The 19,951-nt window shown below is 42.6% G+C and overlaps 1 protein-coding gene across 1 annotated transcript in view; it reads right to left on the bottom strand.

Annotated features, from left to right (window-relative positions):
• The window catches only part of SLCO4A1 (solute carrier organic anion transporter family member 4A1), a 53,820-nt gene extending 35,408 nt beyond the window's left edge, over positions 1 to 18,412 (bottom strand). The window contains exons 1-2 of the mRNA XM_007439995.4: positions 18,327 to 18,412; positions 18,027 to 18,163 (exon numbers count right to left, since the gene is read on the bottom strand). The gene's annotated coding sequence lies outside the window, so the exon portion shown is untranslated. The remainder of the gene's footprint in view (positions 1 to 18,026; positions 18,164 to 18,326) is intronic.
• Between the last annotated feature and the right edge of the window lie 1,539 nt (positions 18,413 to 19,951).

Genomic DNA, 19,951 nt, shown 5'->3' with positions numbered 1-19,951 from the left:
GGAGAATTTAGATCATTTGCTGCTGCTGAGAACTTCATACATACTACTCTGAGTCCACGTTATGCTCAGTGAAGTAGGATGGCAGGAAGAACATTACATAAATCTAATGAAATAGTTAAGGGAGTCTAAATTGGGTGAATCCAATTTACACCTTTATCTTTTGACTTATGGAAATGCTCAATTGTTCAACTGTTCACAAGATAACATTTGAGAACAAGGATACCATTGAGAGAAGTCTTATTAAAACTGTTAATGATGAGGGAGCATGAAAAAGAAGTTGAAACTGAGACAAGAAAAGCAGAAACATTATGATCACAGTACCAGAGCTTTACTTCCCATAGAAGTGGGAGATAAAGTTAGGTAAAGTGGAACAAGAAAATCTGCTCAGTTAATTGAACTGCCTAAATTGCTATGATCTTACTCAGTTCATACAAATGAGATGCTATATAGAAGGGGGGAAAAAAATTAAAAGGATCTCCCAGAAAGAGGAGGAGACTAGAACAAGGGTTCTGGCCTGAACTAGAACAAGGGTGCCAAATTCAGAAACAAAGAACAGGAACACAGAGCCAGTGTAGTGTAGTGGTTAAGCTGTTGAACTAGGAGAGGGGAAGCCCATGTTTCAGCACTACTACAAAATGACTGAGGTAGAAGTAACCTGAGAATAATGCTGTTCCAGACAAGGCGAAACCATCACAATCCTGACAAATACTTCGCAAAGTATAATACACCCCCAAAGGTCTATGTTACAGAACCCAAGTCATGATCCTTCATCAGGATGAGCTGATCTTCCCACTTTGGGTAATGGAAAATAGAGGTTTAAGAATGGTTTTGACATACTTGTTCAACAGAATATGATTTTAAGCAGCATGATAAGTCACATAGTTAATTATAAACCTTTGGTGGAAATCCACCCATAACAGCTTGGTGGGATGAGTGTTATGATTTAGCTGCCAAACCCAGAATCATCTTAATTCCCACATTATTGTTCTGTGGTGGATCATCTTTGTTCTTACTGATTTTGATACTTTGATGAGGAAATTACTACAGCAAATGACATTTGCTCTTATCTTAAGGTTTCTTGTGGCTTCAGGAGGGTCAATGCAATTACTGTTTTGCTTTTTAACATGTGGCCAAAAGTAAGGAGTGCCTTAAGAAACAGCAACAGAATCATCTTCAAAACTATCAGGAACTTGACATACTTTTATACTTGCTAAAAACTGAACTGATATGGGATCTTCTGCATCCTTTTGGAAGAACATCAATCTTCTTAGACCCAAGAGTTCACTGGAGTGGGTGGCTATATTGAATCTAATTAATTGAATTGAATTAATAGACTTCTTACCAACCCCAAATGGCCTCTCTAATCCAGAACATGGAGCTACAAGTCCCATCACTCCCAGCCATCATGGCTATTGGAAGAAGGGAGCTACAGTCCTATTGATCAGAACAGCATCTAGTTAGGAGAGGATCCCTTCCTCCATGTTCCCTAGAGCTAGTGATAGATGTCTCCTCAGATGTTGGGAACTGGGTTGGTAGGTCTGAAGGCCTTTTCTGCCTGGAGTGGCAGAAATGGAAGTTGACTGCATGGGGATGAAAGCTTGTTCCATATTTTAAGCCGGAAGAGAGCATCTTGGGGCATCAATTTTTGACTGACAATACATCACATTATTAAGAGCAGGAGGAATTTTTATTCTAAACCACTTCTGAAGTAGAATGAAGTACAGCTGTGGTGAAGAGAAGTCAGCTGTAGCATGTGCCATCATCTGTAATGGTATGTGGGAAAGACCTTGGGAGACGGGGAGATGCAACCTAAGGAACAATCAGATAAGAGACAGTAGGGCCTGCAGCTGGATAGGGAGGGGCTCAGAAGGGACCCTCCCTAAATTTTTGGGCTGTAAAGGAGATGGTGGGAGAATTGTACTTTCAGACTTGCAAGATTCTCTTAATGGAGCTTTACAATAAAGCAGAATTAGCTTATCTGGTCATGTTTCCTATCTGGTCTCCCCAGTAAGGCTGACACCATCTGACTTTTAATAGTGTATCTAGCCTTATATGCCACAGATGTCTGGAACTATGTGACAAAGTTATTATGTGTAACTCCAAACTACACTCTCAAGGACCCCTCTGCTTTTCTAGATTTGCATAACTGCAGATAGATAATGTGGGATATAATCACATAACTCGGATTATAGATCATGCTGTCTGAAGCTGATGAGAGTTGTAGCACAAATATATTTTGGAGAAAGCATTTTCCTATAATACAGAAGTGGTTTGAATTAACAAAAGTCATCTTTAGCAAACTTAATCATTTTTGTTCTGCCGTAAGAGAATGCAAACGCTTGCAAACACAATCTCAAATAAACGCATGCTTGTATTTGTCTTGTTTTACCCTGTTTATCTTCATGATTTGATTTTTTTAAAGTTGATTCATCAGGGCATATATGCAACCATTATTTAATGGATTGATTTATATGGCTGCCCAATTTATAAACTGTAACACACACACACACACACACACACACAATAAAACAAAAGAAGCATGGTGTTGATGAGGCCAATAATTTAATATCAAACCACTATAGACAGGCTCGCCTACTAAACCCAGAGGAAACCCCAGATCTTCAAAGTTTTCCAGAAGGCAGGGACAGGCCACCAATTATCTCATGGTGGAAGCCAAATGACATTGTTTTAAAGAGAGGAGCTGGAGCAATTAGGATGGACATGCAGATTCAATTTCAGATAGGTGGCCCTGCATATAAATATCTATCCATCCATCCATGGTTAATCTGATCCATTCTGACTAATTTTCCAAGTTATTTTGAATTCTCAGAATGGATCAACAGCCCAAATGCAGTTAATTACTTGGACAGATCAGAACTCTTGTTCATATGCCTACTTAACTTCAAAAGTTAAATCAATCTATCTCCCCTCCTGACCCCCAGCTAGTTAAAAGCATCATCACTCCAAAGCTTTTTTAAAAAAAGGTCGTATTTCAGTTTTACAACAGTCCCATTCTTGCCAATACGCATTTACCCAATTCCATCTCCTTAGTTTTTAATAGTAGTATGTACTGAATTGTTTGTGGCTTATGGGGATTATGGATGTTATTTCTGTCACCAATAAAAAATTCCACGGGGAAAATGCCATTCCAGCTTTCGTTTATGAAACAAAGGAAGGGACAGGGAGGGGTGAGAGAAGGGGGAAAAAACCTCCCAGGAATGTCACAAGTGCAGAGTAAAACTGGATGAAGGCAATTTTCACCTTCGGATAGGCTCGGAAATGAATTTTTCATTAAAAAAAAGTGAAAGGAGTGGTCTGGTGTGCACAGCTTCATACAGTATGCTGAAATGAGAATTAAAAAGGTAAGCATCACTTTAACCTAGAAAACACAAGTTCTATCTATTAGGATCATGCATTCCTTTCACTGCTAAATCGTAAACTCCAACAGAAGGTTTGGTCCTTCACTGGAGCTGTGCTATATGTCAAACACGATATAGCAGAGGCCGATTTGATTTCTGGAGTAAATTTATACAAAGGCTATCAGGTGAAGGAGTTCTCAAAGATGAAGGAGGTGATTCATGACTTGGATGGTCCTCCTGGACTTGCAACAGGTGCATGTCAATGTCCTTCCTTTCCTTGCATCTTTGCTGGTTCTCTAGCTTCACACATGTCAAGGAAGCCATACAAGGGGGCTTTTTCAATAGCAGTGCTAATGATCACCGCTAAGGCGAGCCCTGGCCTTGAGAATTGTAGGAGATTGTCTCCTTCTATGAAAAAAATAATAATAATAAGAGAAATCATGCAGCTGATGTCTCGGCCAAGAAAACTGATGGAGAATTCTGAAGGGCTATTTGTTTCCAGAGCGACTTCAACTGCTCTACAAGTAGGGTGTGAAACAAAGAATGATCATGGACCTGCTTCTTAGGAGGAGGATTTCAGGGCCCTGGATAGAGAATGGTTTCTTTCCCAATAATTGGAAAATATCACATTTCAACTTCTTATCATTTTAGTTTTTTTATGTCACCCCAACCTGCGGCCTGAACAAACCACTTCACTCTCCATGATGGCAGAATCATCACTAGTCTGATCCGTGTTTGCTCAGAATTATTTTCCATTAAAAATCAGTGTTATTTACTCAACACATATGCGTAGAATTTAAACATTAGTCCATAAATGTGCAACTTAAAATTTTCTTACCCAGGAATAAATCACATAACAGTCAATGAAGCTTAATTTGGGTAACCATATATAGGGTTGTACTGTTGGTTGGCTGACTGATTAATCCACTAACAGTTTTCCAGCATATTGGAAATTATTAAGAATGGATTGTATTAATTATGAATACAAAAGATGGAAGTCATACTTGGCTTAGAGCAACTGAAGTCTATGTCCTTAAGCTTAGTCCTTGCTAATTTAAGTTCTATTCATATCAGTTGGTCTAGAAGAGAACGCCTTACTCCAACCCTTCTTGGACAACTAGAGATGATGGGTCCCAAGCTAGAAGAAGCGGGCACGCAATAGGAATGCTTTTTCTACAAGGTATCTGATTGGCTACTCTATGGCAACAAGTATGCAAAGCATCTAAAACAAAGACACAGAGGTCCTCCTCCATAATGATTGTTTCATCCAAATGCAAATTAGCCAGTTAATCAATTAAACCCATGATTATCTGGTAATGATTTCTTTAACCAGGTGCAGCATTCATAACAATATTGGCTGCATGAGCACTCAAGATGCAAAATCGTTATTGGGCATAACTGCCAATTCAGATATTTGAGTCGGTCACATACTGACACTGAGAAACATTCTCAGTTTATTTCATGCCTGTCCTTACAATAAAAAAGAATGAAAGTCCAGATCAGAGCAAAATTCAGAGTATAGTCTGTAAGACATTGATGTTCTCTCACTAACAGGAAACTAAAACCCATGTTGGCTTCAATTTGTTTTCACAGTGCTTAACTTAGCTTGAGAAGCATATAATTGTACAATTTAAATGCTCTGAAAGTAATTACACTTGGTCTTATTTAATGAAATTATATCAGGGAGCCACTCGGCTCGACAATACAGAAGTTGTATAGTTGTAACTACCCTATCCATCCATCTGAGAAAAATACCTGCTCTTTGTAGTGAGAGAATAACATAAATTTATTTAAGAGCTAACTAGAAAACTAAATCTTAATTAGAAAAGCTAATTAAAGACAAAACCTTTAAGGTTATTTTTGAGGAAGAGGTCTGTTATTCAGATTCCTGGGGTACGTCCACACTGCCAAGAACAATAATTTATAGATTATTTAGATTTATAAAGCTGCCAAGCCAGAGAGACTCAAGACAGCTTACATTAATAACTCAATAAAAAAAAAAGATACTCAAAATGCTGAGCTTTTTTTAAAAAATAAAAAGTAAAAAGGTTTCACCAGGTCCCAAATGAATAAGTATTGTAGTACTTATATGTTGGGAGCTGGTCTGAAACCCTCCTACTGGAAAATGAAGAAATGGGGCTCCAGTAGACATTAAAACACAAAGACTGTAGGATCCAGATCAGTGTTTCTCAATCTTGGCCACTTTAAGATGTGTGGACATGCTGGCTGGGGAATTCTAGCAGTTGAAGTCCACACATCTTAAAGTGGCCAAGATTGAGAAACACTGATCTAGAACCTTGTTGATAAAGCAGAGAACCCAAACAACATTCTAAAAGCGCTGAGCAATGCTCAGAATATTTTTACTTAAGTATTACCCTCCACTATGATCCTTACAATTTAGTAGCAATAACAACGGAATTTGCATCTTACCTTTTGTAAAGAATGCTCATATGGTATCTCTAACAACAATAAAACAATTTTAAATGATAGAGCAATCATACAACTCTAAGCCACCAATCCTCAAATTAACAAAAGATAAATATGTCTAAAAGAAGATTAAAGGATCTCAGAAACCACTACATAAAAGCATAAGCAAAACTGATCTAACACGTCTCATCCCCAGTCATGATATATTGTTAATGCACCAGATAAGCAGAACCTCAAATGAGATGCTGGTCTTCATCTTCAGTTGGTTTCCTGTTCATGATCAGTAGAGCATTTTGGCAGCTGGTCATGGGAAATGACTCAGAATCAATTTCTGGCTTTATTCCATAGGAAAAAAGGCAGCAGGCTCTCAATGAGGTTTTGTATCTTCCTCCATCAACACAAAAGTCAGTTATGACTTTAAAGAAAAAGCAGAGCATCTTGAAAAGGAGGACAGAACATTTCATGGGAGACTTCTCCTTCCCTTTCCTTGAAGAAAGCTTTTTACACATTTGAAAATCACAGATAAGGTACAGGAGCTTTTATCAATCCTGCCAGGACAAAGTAAACTGAAGGCTGAAGAATCAACCACCACCTCCACTCCCCAGTAAATAAAACATCATTGTACAGAAATATTTCAACACTTTCCAGCCATTATCAGAAGGCAAATAAATACACTCATTCATGATACGTCAGGTCAGTTCAGATATGACTCAGGGAATAGCTGAGAAAACTCTACAATGTGCAGCAAGAGGCTGAATCACAAAATATGACATTTGTTAGCAAACCAGAATTGGAAGCCAATATTTAAAGAAGCTTGCTAGGCATGATTGCTGTGATGTTTGGCCTTGAAAGGATTCACACATTAGGGTTAGCAATAGTTTATTAATTAAACCACAGATGATCTTGCTAAGCACTGGCTTAGAATCTACCTAACAAGTTTCCCATACCTGTCAACATAGGATAAACACTATTCATGATGAAATCATGGTTTGCAATTATTCCCAAACAAGTGAGCAATAACACGTGTGTGCCTTGCTTACATGCCCATAGCTTATAAACCACAATAGCTGGTTTTGCACAACATATAAATAGACAGTGGGAACATACGGCCCTCAAACATGACTGCCTATACTATGGAGCCTTGAGTTTTAAAGTATGGTTACTATAAACCATGATTTAGCATGCTTCCACATCATGGGCCAGGATGAACAGACTATTGCTGTTGGGAGGCAGGAAGGAGGAATAATGTAGACGATTTATTACTTTCAGTTTCCTTTAGCTAATTCATACATCATGATTTCCATAAAGCTTCACAAATTGTTCTGCTATTATCCATTCGAAAGAATCCAGATGAAACTTTCAAAAGTATTTTTTTTTTAATCTGTCAATATGGAACTGTCCCTTCCATTTCCACACTAGCAACTTATAGCATGTTCATAACTTGTAAAGTTATTGAGTCCTAGGGTTGGAAGGGAATTTTTGAGGTCTTCTAGTGGAAGAAGACAGCTTCTTGGATGACTCTCCAACCTGTGTCTGAAAACCTTCAATGATGGAGCACCAACATCTCCAGGAGCCAGGCTGTTTCACTGCTTAATAGTTCTCATAGTCAGGAAATTCCTCCTTATTTTGAGTCTGGATTTCTTTTGATAAAGCTTCCACCTATTGGTTAGAAGTGCACCTTTGGGAGCTACAGAAAATAAATCCACACTTTCATCCCTGTGACAGCCCTTCAACTATCAGAAGATCACTATCATGTCTCCCCCTTAATCTTCTTGTCTTCAGGCTAAACATACTCAATTCCTCTAAACAATTGTCATAAAATTTAACCTCTAAGACTCTCACTATCCTCATTGCTTTTCTCTACACTCTCCTCTTCCTTAGTATCCAGATGCTGGAGCACAGACACAGAATTGACATAGTTCAATCATAGGGTTGGATGAGATGATCCTTGTGATCTCTTCCAACTTTATAATTCTATGAATGAATGAATGATAGTATCATCAAGAGTACTGAAGTGAAATCAGGCCTGATCTCATTATGTTGGCCTCATTATTACACTGGTACAACAACAGGTGGGTAAAGGAAATGGTGTATACTGCAGACTAACCTAAGATCAGAACAAGTAGAAGTGGTGGTCATTTTGCAAAGAACTGATGGACAAGCATTTTGGCCAGTTGTATTTCAAAAAGAGAAATCAAAATATAAAGTTAAAGATAATAATCCAGTATGTACTTGTAGATTATTTTATTGTGTGCATTACACCAAAACGTTACCATGCACAGGAGAGAAAAAGATGATTTCAAGAGCCACCTTGGAAAATGGATCCAAGATGCTTTTAATTTTCTGGTAGGTGGGGATCAAATCCCCAAGAAAACTCTGATGCAAAACTGGTCAGACTTCTGTACCTCCAAACTCCTGATATCTGTCAACGATGATTATGAATTGCCCTGTGGTGCTTTGGCTCTTTGACTCTCTCAAATCTAATCAGAACATGCTGCTTTGATTCTCTCAGTTTTCAAAATGATGGAGAAGATCAAAATGATGTTCCCTCCTGATCAAATCTTGAGAAATAGTTAGACATATTTCCAGGTTGCTTGGGAACTCGAGAGAAGTAGCTTCAAATTTGGTAAGGTTGCTATTACTGAACCCCCCCCCCCAAAAAAAAGAACAGTTAACAATGCAACAATGAACATCATGAAATGATTCCATTCTGAACAGTGGATTTTTATAACGGCTCCTTGTGTGGCACAGCCATGCCTGCAAGCTCAGTGAAATGCATTGATATTTATGCAATCATTATGGTGATGCTTATAAATCTTTGGAATCCATTGCACTGGCCACACTGCTCTTGTAGACATTTCTATTCTATAGTGTAGGACAAAGGTAGATAGACTGCACTCTAAAGACAACGTAAAACCCTGTTCCACCTCACATGTATGCTGCACACTTGCTTCCAAGGATCACACTATCAAACTCTGGTGGCAAAATAGGGCTCTAAGGACTTCCGGAGGAAGAAGTGGCAGATTGAAGACAGCTCCATGAAAAGTGGAGCTGATGACTATGGCGAAGAACAAAGAGCCGGTGAGTAGACCAGTTCTTCGAATCTGTCCAGATAGAGAGGATAGGAGATCACCCACAAGTGCTCCAGACAGTTGCTCCCTGCAAGGAGACTGCAAGACACAGTCTCTGGCGAGTTTTGAGCCCTGGGAGATAAGGAAATAGCTATCTTGCTCAAACCATGATCGGCACCTTTAAAAGGACACTAAGTTCACATACTTCCTTTTCTAATCACATTTAGAAATTCCTTATTAATTACTTTTCAGCTATTAGAAACCTTTGGATCGACAAGTCTGAAAACACGGGGTGAGTCTGCCTTCAATCCTTAATGGAAGAAAATTTTAACTACAAGTTTAAGAACTTTAAAAAATTGAAATAAGCAACAAAAAGCTAATTAAGACTTTGATTTTAGAAAGTTATAAACAGATTAAGGGTCCAGATAAATTTGAAATAGGATTTGGAATTAATTATAAAGAATCCTTCCCTTGGGAAACTCAACTTGTTTTGAATTTTTTCTAAGACATAAAAGAGATAAACAATTTAAAAAATTAGACACTAGGGGAAACTAAAGATGTTAATTAATTAATTAATTAATTAATTAATTTATATTTCAAATTTGTTACCACCCATCTCACTACAGAGTGACTCTGGGCAGTTTAATTAAAAGAGAAGAATACATAAACCTGATTAACAGTACAGAATGATGCAAAATATTGTAACATTGGAAATACTGAAGGATATTTTTGAAAAGTAGAATCAGAAGTTAATATCAACAATGTCACTCGTGATGTTTGCTTCTATGGAAAGATTGTGTCCAAAAGATGTTTTGGAAGAAACGGCAGAAGAGAAACAAATTTTATCTGAGAAGACAGAGCTGACACTGAAAGCGGATCCACGAATGGCAGGCTACAAGAATTACACGGGAAAAGATGTTTCACTGGACATACAAAAGAAATTGATTTCTAAAATGATTTCTAAAACAAAAAATCTGGTGGCAAAATAGCAATGTTTAACAGTGGTTTAAATGGCAAAATAACCATATGAAGCACCTGGGAGACCCAATTACCCCCCGCTCCCCAAATCCCCAAGTCACCAGCCATGCCTCCTCTAGCCCTCGGAAGACAAGAACTAACTACTGGAGAAGCTAAGCAGGGCTGGATCAGCTAAATGCTGGGATGAGACCCACCTGGGATTTTCAGAAGAAGAAGATGCGGACCACTGTTGTATGGAATTCCAGTTGCATTACCTGGAAGTTCTCAATGAAGGCAAAGGGTTTTTTTTAAAACATATAAATAGTACCAACTCACAGATACCTTAACTGGTAGAAATTTCTAGTACCTATTTGATCCCCAAACTGCATAAACAGCATCATCTTTTAAAGCAGAGATTGAATTACGTTGTTATCTTTCAAGTACAGTGTCTGACATTCAAATCGTCCATTTATTTTCTCTCTAGAGTCATGCTAAGATTTCCCACAAAAAAGAAATAGAAAGACTACCTTGCTAAGTACAAGAATGGGAAACATTTTTGCTACATATATTAACAGCAGGCTGAAAGTTCTGCACATTTGTGCAGTAAAACATTTGCACAACATCATGACCTTGGTTAGTGATATCCTAGGTTCACCATTGCGTTGTTGCTCTTGCTGTTTTGTTTTGCATGCATGGCTTGACATGTTGTATGAACTGAACCCATCTGGTTATTTTATGATTGAATGTATTGGGCAGCTTCAGAAAACTGATTTTTTTTACCTCCTCTTGGCCTCAGGCCCCTAACCTCAGCAAAGTGGGGAATCACAAGCAATTTTTCCTGGGGTCTTTGTGCCTCAATTTTGGCTGGAAGAGGTGATCTTGAAAGTAAGTTGACATCAAGCCATACGTTTATGGTTCAGTGTGTTGTGTGAACCCAGACAACTGGATAAATTCAGTAAATCACTGTACCTTTAACTACAGGAGAGCATCTTGTGCGAACAAGGCCCCTGCCTTGGATGCTGGAAAAACATGACCAGTCAGATTAGACAACCCACAGCGGGATGAAACACAGTCCTGACCTGTCACATGACAGCATGCTAAGAACTATTTTGAACTAATACTAAAGAAACCAAGTGTAGGCAGATGTGAGAGTGGAAGATACCGGCGGTAAGAAAGTATTTAGAAGAAGAGGCAAAACCCCAGAGATGCCTCTTGAAAGCAAAGGGAGTTTTTGAGCTGGGAAATAATTCCCTGGTCCAAGAACAAAAAGCCATTGTCAAATGGTTGTACCATTTCTTTCCAAGATAAAGGGAGAAAAGGGAAGATCATGTTTCCATTGTCAGGTCCAAATGTCTTGGCACCATGAGTGGCTTATTTCCTGCCAGGAGAGAGACAGCCCGTTAACAAATCAGCTCTCTAAGTTGGCAGGACAGCTGTCCCCAAGGGCCGGCTGGGGAATAAGTTTCCCTGGAAATTGCAAATCCTTCAAAAGAGGTTTTGGAGGCCCTGAAACTGCAGAACATTCTGCAGGTCTGGCTGAAGGGCCTTTGCTTCATGTTCCCTCTATTGCTGTTTCCCCTCTTAATCCTCATCTCTGCTTAGCCCTGCCAAAGGAAGACAGTCTGGTGAGGCAACTGGGATCACAAAGCAGAAGGAATTGAAAGCTCGGTAGGGTAGGGTTGGGTTGTGATTATGGTGTTGGATTTGAAACAGGGAGAGCCAGGCCATGGAAAAATATGGGGTGATTCAGAGGCCAGTCACACATTCTCAGCCCAAGTTACTTCACAGGGTTCTTGGGGGGGGGGATATTTAGGGGAGAACCTCAGTTCTGCATCACCTTGAGCTTCCAGTGGAAAGATGGGATATAAATGCAACAAAGAAACAAATATCTAATGGCTTAAAGCTAGAGATTTCTTTGTCAACTAGAAAGCATGCCTGCTTAGGCAAAGGAACTGCCAATTCATACCTACCGTATTCTACCTCTTGAGGTGCTGTGTGTTATTCCATGATTTTCATGTGTCAATACAAGGATACACCAGTTTTATCACACTGGAGCATGTCCGCCTCCCCCTGGTGTGTTCCTGAGGAATACCTAGGCTTGTTCTGCCTGAGCTTCACGTCTGTGAATTTCCAGAAACCAATAGAAAAGGTTTCTGGAAATTCTGCAAACGTTTGTGATTAGTCATCAAATTTGCTATCAACGGTTGAGGGCACTGTGAAAGTGGTGATGAAATGTTTCTAAAAATACCCTTATTAACCTCATACCAGATGCGGGTGGGGGAAGGTAGCAGGTGTCCAGGTCAGACTCTTCTCCTTTTTGCTAATCACTTTTAATTAGCAATGATGTGTGTGGGATCATGGTCAGAAGGACTCTTTTTCTCTGACCTCGCCACAGAAGTTATTGTCTAAAGCATGCAGAAGACAACTGTGATAAGCCTGCAACACTTTGGAACAAAAGGTTCTGGACTGAGAAAACAAAAAATGAATTGTTTGGTCACAACCAACAAAATACTTTTGGAATTAAAAGCCTGAAGCCTTTGAAGAACAGAACATCTTGCTAACCGATAAGCATGGGAAGGACTGTATTGTCTTTAGGGGTTGTGTGACTGCACAGAAAATTATGTGCAGGTAAACTTGAATGTGCCAAGTCTCATACAGCAGGACATAGTCAAGGAGGTAAGGCTTGGACTTCAATATGGACTTCAATAAGATGTTTTAAGATTAGGACTTCAATAAGATGTTTTATGGACTTCAATAAGATGTTTTAAGATTAGAACTTAAAAGTGGACTTCAATAAGCAATAAGATGTTTTGGAGTTCAATAAGATGTTTTAAGATTAGGACTTAAAAGTCCAGAATCTTGGAAACTGTGATAGGATCTTCCAGCTCTCATTTATTAGTGAGATTGTTCAGGTGGAGTCTTTTTTAAAGTTTTGCATTTCTTCTTTGCAAGCTTTCTGTACTTTAGCTAAGCTGCTAATTCTTAGAAAAGCCACCAACAAACTCTGGTATCCGTTGGTTGCTGACATTTAGAGTCCTCCCCTTCCTTTCTCAGCCTCTTCCCAATCTCTCACCCAAAGGGTTTAATGAAACATCAGCATCTCCTAGAAGCTAACATCCCACAGTCAGTGCAGAAATAGAAGCTGAAAAGAGGTTGGCTATTTAAGCAGGATGATGATCCAAAATATATTTCCAGATCAATAATTAATTCTTACAGGAAAGAAAGATCAAGGTTTCAGAGTGGCCTTCACAGTCCCCAGAAGTATTACTGACAATCTATGGGGAAACAGTCATTCATGCCCTCATCCCTTCTCAATTTAACTATTGCAATGGGCTCTACATAGGGCTACCTTTGGAGACCACCCAGAAGCTGCACCTGGTACAAAACTGTTACTGGGTGCTACCCACCAAGAGTATATTGTGGCCATGTTTTGGATCCTATGCTTGTGGCCAATACATATATATGATGGAATAAGACAGGGTAAATAATCTAGAAGAGAGCTAGTTTGGTGTAGTGGTTTCTAGTTCTGCCTTTGGGCCAGTCACTCTCTCAGCCCTAGGAAGCAGGCAATGGCAAACCACTTCTGAAATCTTGCCAACAAAACTGCAGGAGTCAACACTGACTTGAAGGCACTATCACCACCACCACCATCATCATGTACTCTGGATTTCTACCCAAAGCTAAATCCAAATTGAAATGATAAATTCTGGTAAAGTGTTAGAAGTGGGAGGAGGCTCAAACATATTCAGTTAGGCTAGCACCTTTTAGAGCACACGTTGTGGGATTAGTCTCAAGGAGACAGTCTACCTCAGTGTTTCTCAACCTCAGCTGGCTGAGGAATTCTGGGAGTTGAAGTCCACATGTCTTAAAATTGCTGAGGTTGAGAAACACTAGTCTACCTCATTCTCCAGGGTCACTCAGGGGAATCAAAAGTGAATCTCAAACCAAATTTGAAGGTTCTTCATACCACTGATAATTTGGGGGAAAGAGAATAAGGGGGCAGATACAAGAGTGTTTTAGGGAAACAAAGTGTTTCCACATCCCTCAATCTATTCATCCCAACTTTATAAGATAATGTGGAAGATAATCTGAAGCATCTGGAATGGATGGATAAGATAACGTTTAAGCCACACAGGCTGTCACTGAAACTAAGATGAAATCATTGCCTAAGTAAGTGTTTTGGGTTGTATGGATATTGTTCTGTATATCTTATTTTCATCTTCAAATTTTAGCTTCTGAGAGATGGATGTTTTTTTCTGGTTTCAGTGTACATTCTGGTACTTTTTTATTAGATTAAATAGGTTTTTTTTTTTTTACTGCCTCCCCCAAGCTGACATTCTTCAGATGCGTTGAGATAACCACTCCAGATTTCCAGCCATGCATCTTACACATGTGACTGTTCCACTCACTATTACTCACACTACAGATTCACCACATCTGAGTTACTATTTTACCAAGCCTACAAACTCATCTCATTCAAGGTTCTGGGCTTTCAGTCTGAATGAGAAGAATCCTGGGTGTGAGTCATCTCTGATACCTACCTAACCATGACCTACAAACAATATGGGACCATAAACAGATGATTGGACAGGGAACACCCTACCCCCAAAAGGGACTGCTTGATGAAACCCACAAGCTTTGTTCTAGAACAGGGAAGGTCAATAAGCCCAACCCTATGGAGAGCTACGTGTGTCTTAACACACAGGTTTAAACTGCACCCACCAATGTCTAATTCTGCAGAAAGCCCCTGGTTAAATGGCAGCACAAATAAATACAATTGCAAAGGGAAATTCAACTTTTTTTAAAAACCAAAAACAGAGTATCGCAGCCTGTTCCTGAAACATACACAGAAATTTAGAAAATAAACTCCTTTTCCATGCCCCCCTCCTGGCACTTAAATTACAGTGAAAAAGCTCCAATCTCTGAACCTTTTTCAGAAGGAGGCAGTCTTAAAGATACACAGCATGAAAGGGAAAAATGGGCTGCTTAACCCTCTGCCTTTTCCTTTGGGAATGGAAAAGCAGAGTGACAGCCACCAATGCGAGATTCAGGGACAGGTGCCACCTGGCCTTCAGCTGTTTTGGACCACAACTCCCATTATCCACAGCACAGACGGGATTGATGAAAGTCAATGTCCAGATGTTGGGCAGGGCCCAAAGCTGCCTGACAGCTTGCAGTGGGAAGGACTGGGTTAAGTTCCATTTCTGCAAAACCAAAAGCGTATCACACCCTTTTTCCACTCCATTTTCCCAAGTGCCTTTTCTTTCTTTTTTTTAAAAAAACACAAAACTTCATCTTTTTAATAACACCAAGATAATTATATCAATTATAAATAATTATTTAAGAAGTACCAAGAGAAAAAGAAGAAAACAGCAACAAGAAAAGAAAAAAATAATAATAAAGCAACAGAACAGCAACAGAACAATGCATATAACCTATACATAGAAGAATAGGACGGTAACAGTGACAAGGGGGCACCCTTGGAAGACCTGAAGGACCAGGTTGAGGACGGATCAGCATGGAGAAAATTTATGTGATCACTAAGAGTCGACACTGACTTGACAGCACATAATTAATCCATCAAGCTTTTATATTGTGTTTTCTTTGCTTAAGCCAGTGTTGTCCAAACTTGGCCACTTTAAGATGAGTGGACTTCAACTCCCAGAATTCCCCAGCCAGCCCTGCTGGCTGGGGAATTCTGGGAGTTGAAGTCCACTCATCTTAAAGTGGCCAAGTTTGGACAACACTGGCTTAAGTAAATGCCAAGAATCATTGTGATGGTGGCTGCATATGGAACAAATGAATAAAGAAAAGCATTGCATAAAGAGGAGTTTTATGTCACAACCGCTATTAACATTGGTTCCAGAAAACGGCCATCCAGGGGTTTCCCCCCATTGCACAATAGCCGCCTCATCTTATCCCCAGCCCAGAGTTTAAAATCAGGGATCTGGTAGCACCTTTTCTGATGAACAAATTTTACTGAAAGGCAGGAGCTTCTGTGAGTTGCAGCCCCCCGGAGCTGACCTCTCCCAGGGTGTGGTGAGAGGTGTGTTTTTGACCCCTGAGGAGATTGTGGTCACCCTCCCTGCTTAAATCAATGGGCAAGGAGGCGGGCCAGTCCCTGGCCTGAAGAATGACCTCCAACCAAAGAGGACAGTTGTTAGCCAGGTTATAAACTCAGAAGGAGAGGCATAGTTCAGACAACCCAGTGCCTGGCAGCAGCTCTTTGAACCACCAATTCCTGCACACATTGAGCCAGGTTAGTTGTAACCCTGGCTGTCACATTCACACGAAGTAACCTCGGCTAGGTTTTGGATGACTTCCTGCTCCGTGGGTTGGGTTCTGACTGACTGGGCCCTACACGCCCAGAGAGGGTTAACCCAGTCACCAGGGCCCGAATGTTGTGCGAAGGCAACCAATGAGCGTCTGGGCGGCGCATTCAACCCCCGAGGGCTGCAATCGCCTCAATGCCACTTTGTTCTGCGGCCTACCCGGGGATTAACCCCCGCCTCCCGTCTTCCTCGGAGCGCTCCGGTTCCCTCTGGCCTGCTGGTTCCCCTCCGTAGCGCGGCTGCAGCCAAGCCAACGCTGAGCTCAGGAGGAGCGCCGGCGGGGGGCGCGGGAGGCTCCGGCTGCTCCCACGTTGTTAAGCAGCGTGGGAAGAAAGCCCGTCTCCCCAGAGCGGCGGCGGCCGGCGGGCGGGCGGGCTAGCGAGCGGGCGGCTTCCCTAGAGGAGGGCGGGGGTGGGTGCGGACGTGCGTTTGCGCGTGAGGGTGCAAGGATGACCGAAGGTAACCCCGGGCAGCGGGCGCGCGCGCCCCTCCGCTCAAGCGCGACGCTTCTCCCCGCTCGCAATCCAATTACGCCACAACACGCACACACAAACACACCGCTGCAGGCGCGCCTCCGTTAGTCGCTCCCGAAGACAGCTGCGCCGCAGCCCCCGAAGGAGGAAGGGAAGTCTGTGGTACAGAAAAGCAGCCTTCGCACAACCCGGTGGCTGACTTCACCCATTGTTCGGCTTCGCACGAGACACGGAGCGGAAACGAAGCCTGCGGGCTGGCGGCCCTCCAGAGCTAAGCCGCCCTCCCCACCCCGCCCACTCGAGGATAGCGGGCCGAGAGGTTTGCACCTGACCGAGTTAAGCGTGTTGTGTGAACGCAGCCCGAATAACACCTCCTTCTCTCGGAAAGGTGTCGGGTTTTTTCCCCTCCTGTCCGGCTCCTTCTCGATTTTAGACAGGGGCCCTTACTTGCGCAGATTTGATTTTTGCACATCACCCTTGGCGGCACCTCCCTGACTTGGCAATACAGTAATCTGATTTCTGGAGCACAGCACGCGGGGCGTCTCTTGCCCCCCCCTCTTCTCCCCCGGACAGGACCCCGAATCTGCAGAAGGAGCCCCGAGGATTTCAAGACAAGCCCCGGTGACGCTCCCCCTTTGGCGCCGCTGGACCGCGCGAAGCGGCAGAACTAACAGGAAGGCGGCGTCGAGCATGGGCAGAGTGCAGTCCGTTAAGCGTAGGCAGAACCCTCGCGCTGAAGAATGGGAGGGGGGCAGAGATGCGACAGTCGGACTAGGTCAATCCTCCCCTTTTTTTTCTTAGTTTTCCCTAGCGCGCCTGCACTCCGGTGTTTTTTCAGTCAATAAGCGAACAGCTTGGCTGCCCGGGAGATGTTTGTTACACAAAGGAAGCCGGTTGCACGCGCGCGCACACACCCAGACACACACACCCCGTCGTGTTGCCAAGGGCTCTTCGCGCCATTCTGCATCCCACCCCCGGTCCCCATTCATCTCCGCCACTCGGTCGCCAGCAGCCACAACCGCGCCTCGGCTTAACGCTGAATCACTTCAGCGCTCCTCGTCTGCAGCGTGCGGAGGGGCGACTCGCTTACCGGCTCCAGCCCAGCCCACCGCGCGCCGCTCAGCCTCGGTGCAGCCGCGCGAAGAAAACAGGTTTCTCCATCAGAGACTTCGAGTAACTGATGCTCCGCAGGAAACAGCAAAGAAAAATCAGGCCGGGTTGCTTTACGTAGCTGGGTTTTCCAAACCTGTGCTTAGGCGTCTTGGGGTGGGTGGGGAGACGACAATCGAGGTATCACGGAGGAATCCCCTCCTGGCCGCTTAAAATGCAGATCCCCCCCCCTCTCTCTCTCACACACACACACACACGCCCCCGGCCAACCCAGCCCGGATTCCCTTCCGTTCTTACATAGCCGTCCGTTCCAACGGGCGCCGGGGTTCCACGTGTCGTCCGCTCACAGATACCGCCCAGGTCGTGTGCAGACTCGCATCGCACACCTTTGATCCTTTCAAATCAAGCAGGGAGGCGCGCGGGTCAGCGTAGCGCTGCGTGAAAACATCATAATAAAATCATTCCAGGTAGCAATCCTTAGTGACATCTCTTTTGCGCCACTCCATGCCACCGTGATCTTTCCTCCTTCCGAGCCTCCCCCTCACTCCGCGCCCTACCCCTTGCCTACACCCTTGCTGCGCCTCGCTTCACATGTACCTGTTTTTATTTTGCACTCGGGGGAGCCTCTCCCTTCATCAGCTCTTCCCTCCCATTCGGTCCCCGGGTAAACCCGCCTCCTTCGCCGGACTAAGGTTTGGCCGAACCAACCCCAGCGCCTCTGACGTGGTGGCCTTATCTCTGCTTAAGCCAATGGCAATAAAACCGGTGCACCAGCTAAAGTGACAGCCGAGATTGACGGGCGACACCCGGGAAGGGGTTAAATCAAGCAAATCCGGGAAGGAGTGCCAACGCGGGCGGGGTGGGGGGGTGCGGGGGTGGGTGGAGAGGAGGACAATGACAGAAACAAAAGGAATAGGGGAACAATAGCAGTCGGGAGCGAGAATAAGAGAAAAAGGAGTCAGGAGGTTTTTTGGAAATGCCCCCCAAATGTGAAGCTTTGTCCTCCGAACGAGCCGCCGCAGCTTGAACTGCTTTGAGGAGTCTATAAAGGACCTCTTAAATGCATTTCTCATTTTTGCTGGGGGTGGGTGGAAAAATTAAGTAAACGGATTATAGCTTAATGGAGCCTTCATAGATAGTATATTGGGAAGGCATCGGAAAGCTCCTTTTCAGATCAACAAATATTAAAGTTTATGTCTTTGAATAAAGTTTGCTAGTCTGAAAAGGCATTACCGGACTCCTGATTTCTGGCTACTGTGGACGAACACAGCTCTTCTCAGAGTTGCCCTACACTGAAAACTTTGAAAAACACTGCCCTACACCATAACTTTGGATATACTAGGTATCCGAGAGAGGAAGGACTCATTTATAAACTTTGCAGGTCCATCCACGCTGGTTGTCAGAATTCTGAACCTGACCAACCCCCAGGAAATCAAAATGACATCCTCAGTCACACGATTGAAGCCGTCATCTTGACTTTCTTGACCTCAGCAGACACCTCTGCATCTCAAACTTCTGAAAATAAGTTTAGCTTTCTCATTAGCATGTGTGAATATTTCAATGGGCATTTGACACATCAACCCAGCGACTCTGGAAACCATGACAAGTAGCTTCATACTCTGGGGTCCGTAGAGGAAACTGAGGTCGAGAAGGTAAGGTAGATTATTGTCTCAAGTCCATTAGGGGTAGAGATAAGATTTAGGCAAGCTCTGCAGCACAGAATGATGATGGTGTCCCATCAAGTCATTTTCTACTCCTACTGACCACATAGATAGATGTTCTCCATGATGATCTATCCCTGACCTGGTCCAAGTCTTCCAAAGATGCACTCATCGCCACTGTAACTGAGTCCCTCCACCTGGCTGCTGGTTGTCTTCTTCTTCAGCACACTAACCAGGTCATTTAGGACAAACTAGGCTAGTTACACAGCAGCGACCAAACCATTTTAGTTGTGCAGTGACTGTGTTTGCACAACTCTCATAACCCGGCTATTGAATTCACTCCTTTTCTGGATTACCACAATCCATTCAATGAGCAGCTAATCATACGGTCTGGATGGAGCAATCGGTTAAACCATAAACAAACTTTAAAACTTCACAAGCTTTGCCTGTTGTGCACGTGTAACTATCTGATCTTTCACCAACCTGGCTAAGTATGTTGTACAAGCACAGCTGCTGGGGATGTATGACAGAAAGAGAATTATCTATCCACAATCATTTTAG

The sequence above is a fragment of the Python bivittatus genome, unplaced genomic scaffold, assembly GCF_059951505.1.
Source record: "Python bivittatus isolate LINGU-HERP-01145 unplaced genomic scaffold, Pbiv_v1 ctg000700_np1212, whole genome shotgun sequence".
Lineage (NCBI taxonomy): Eukaryota > Metazoa > Chordata > Lepidosauria > Squamata > Pythonidae > Python > Python bivittatus.
Note: the sequence above shows the minus strand (reverse complement) of the source record. Positions and strands in the feature narration are given on the sequence as shown.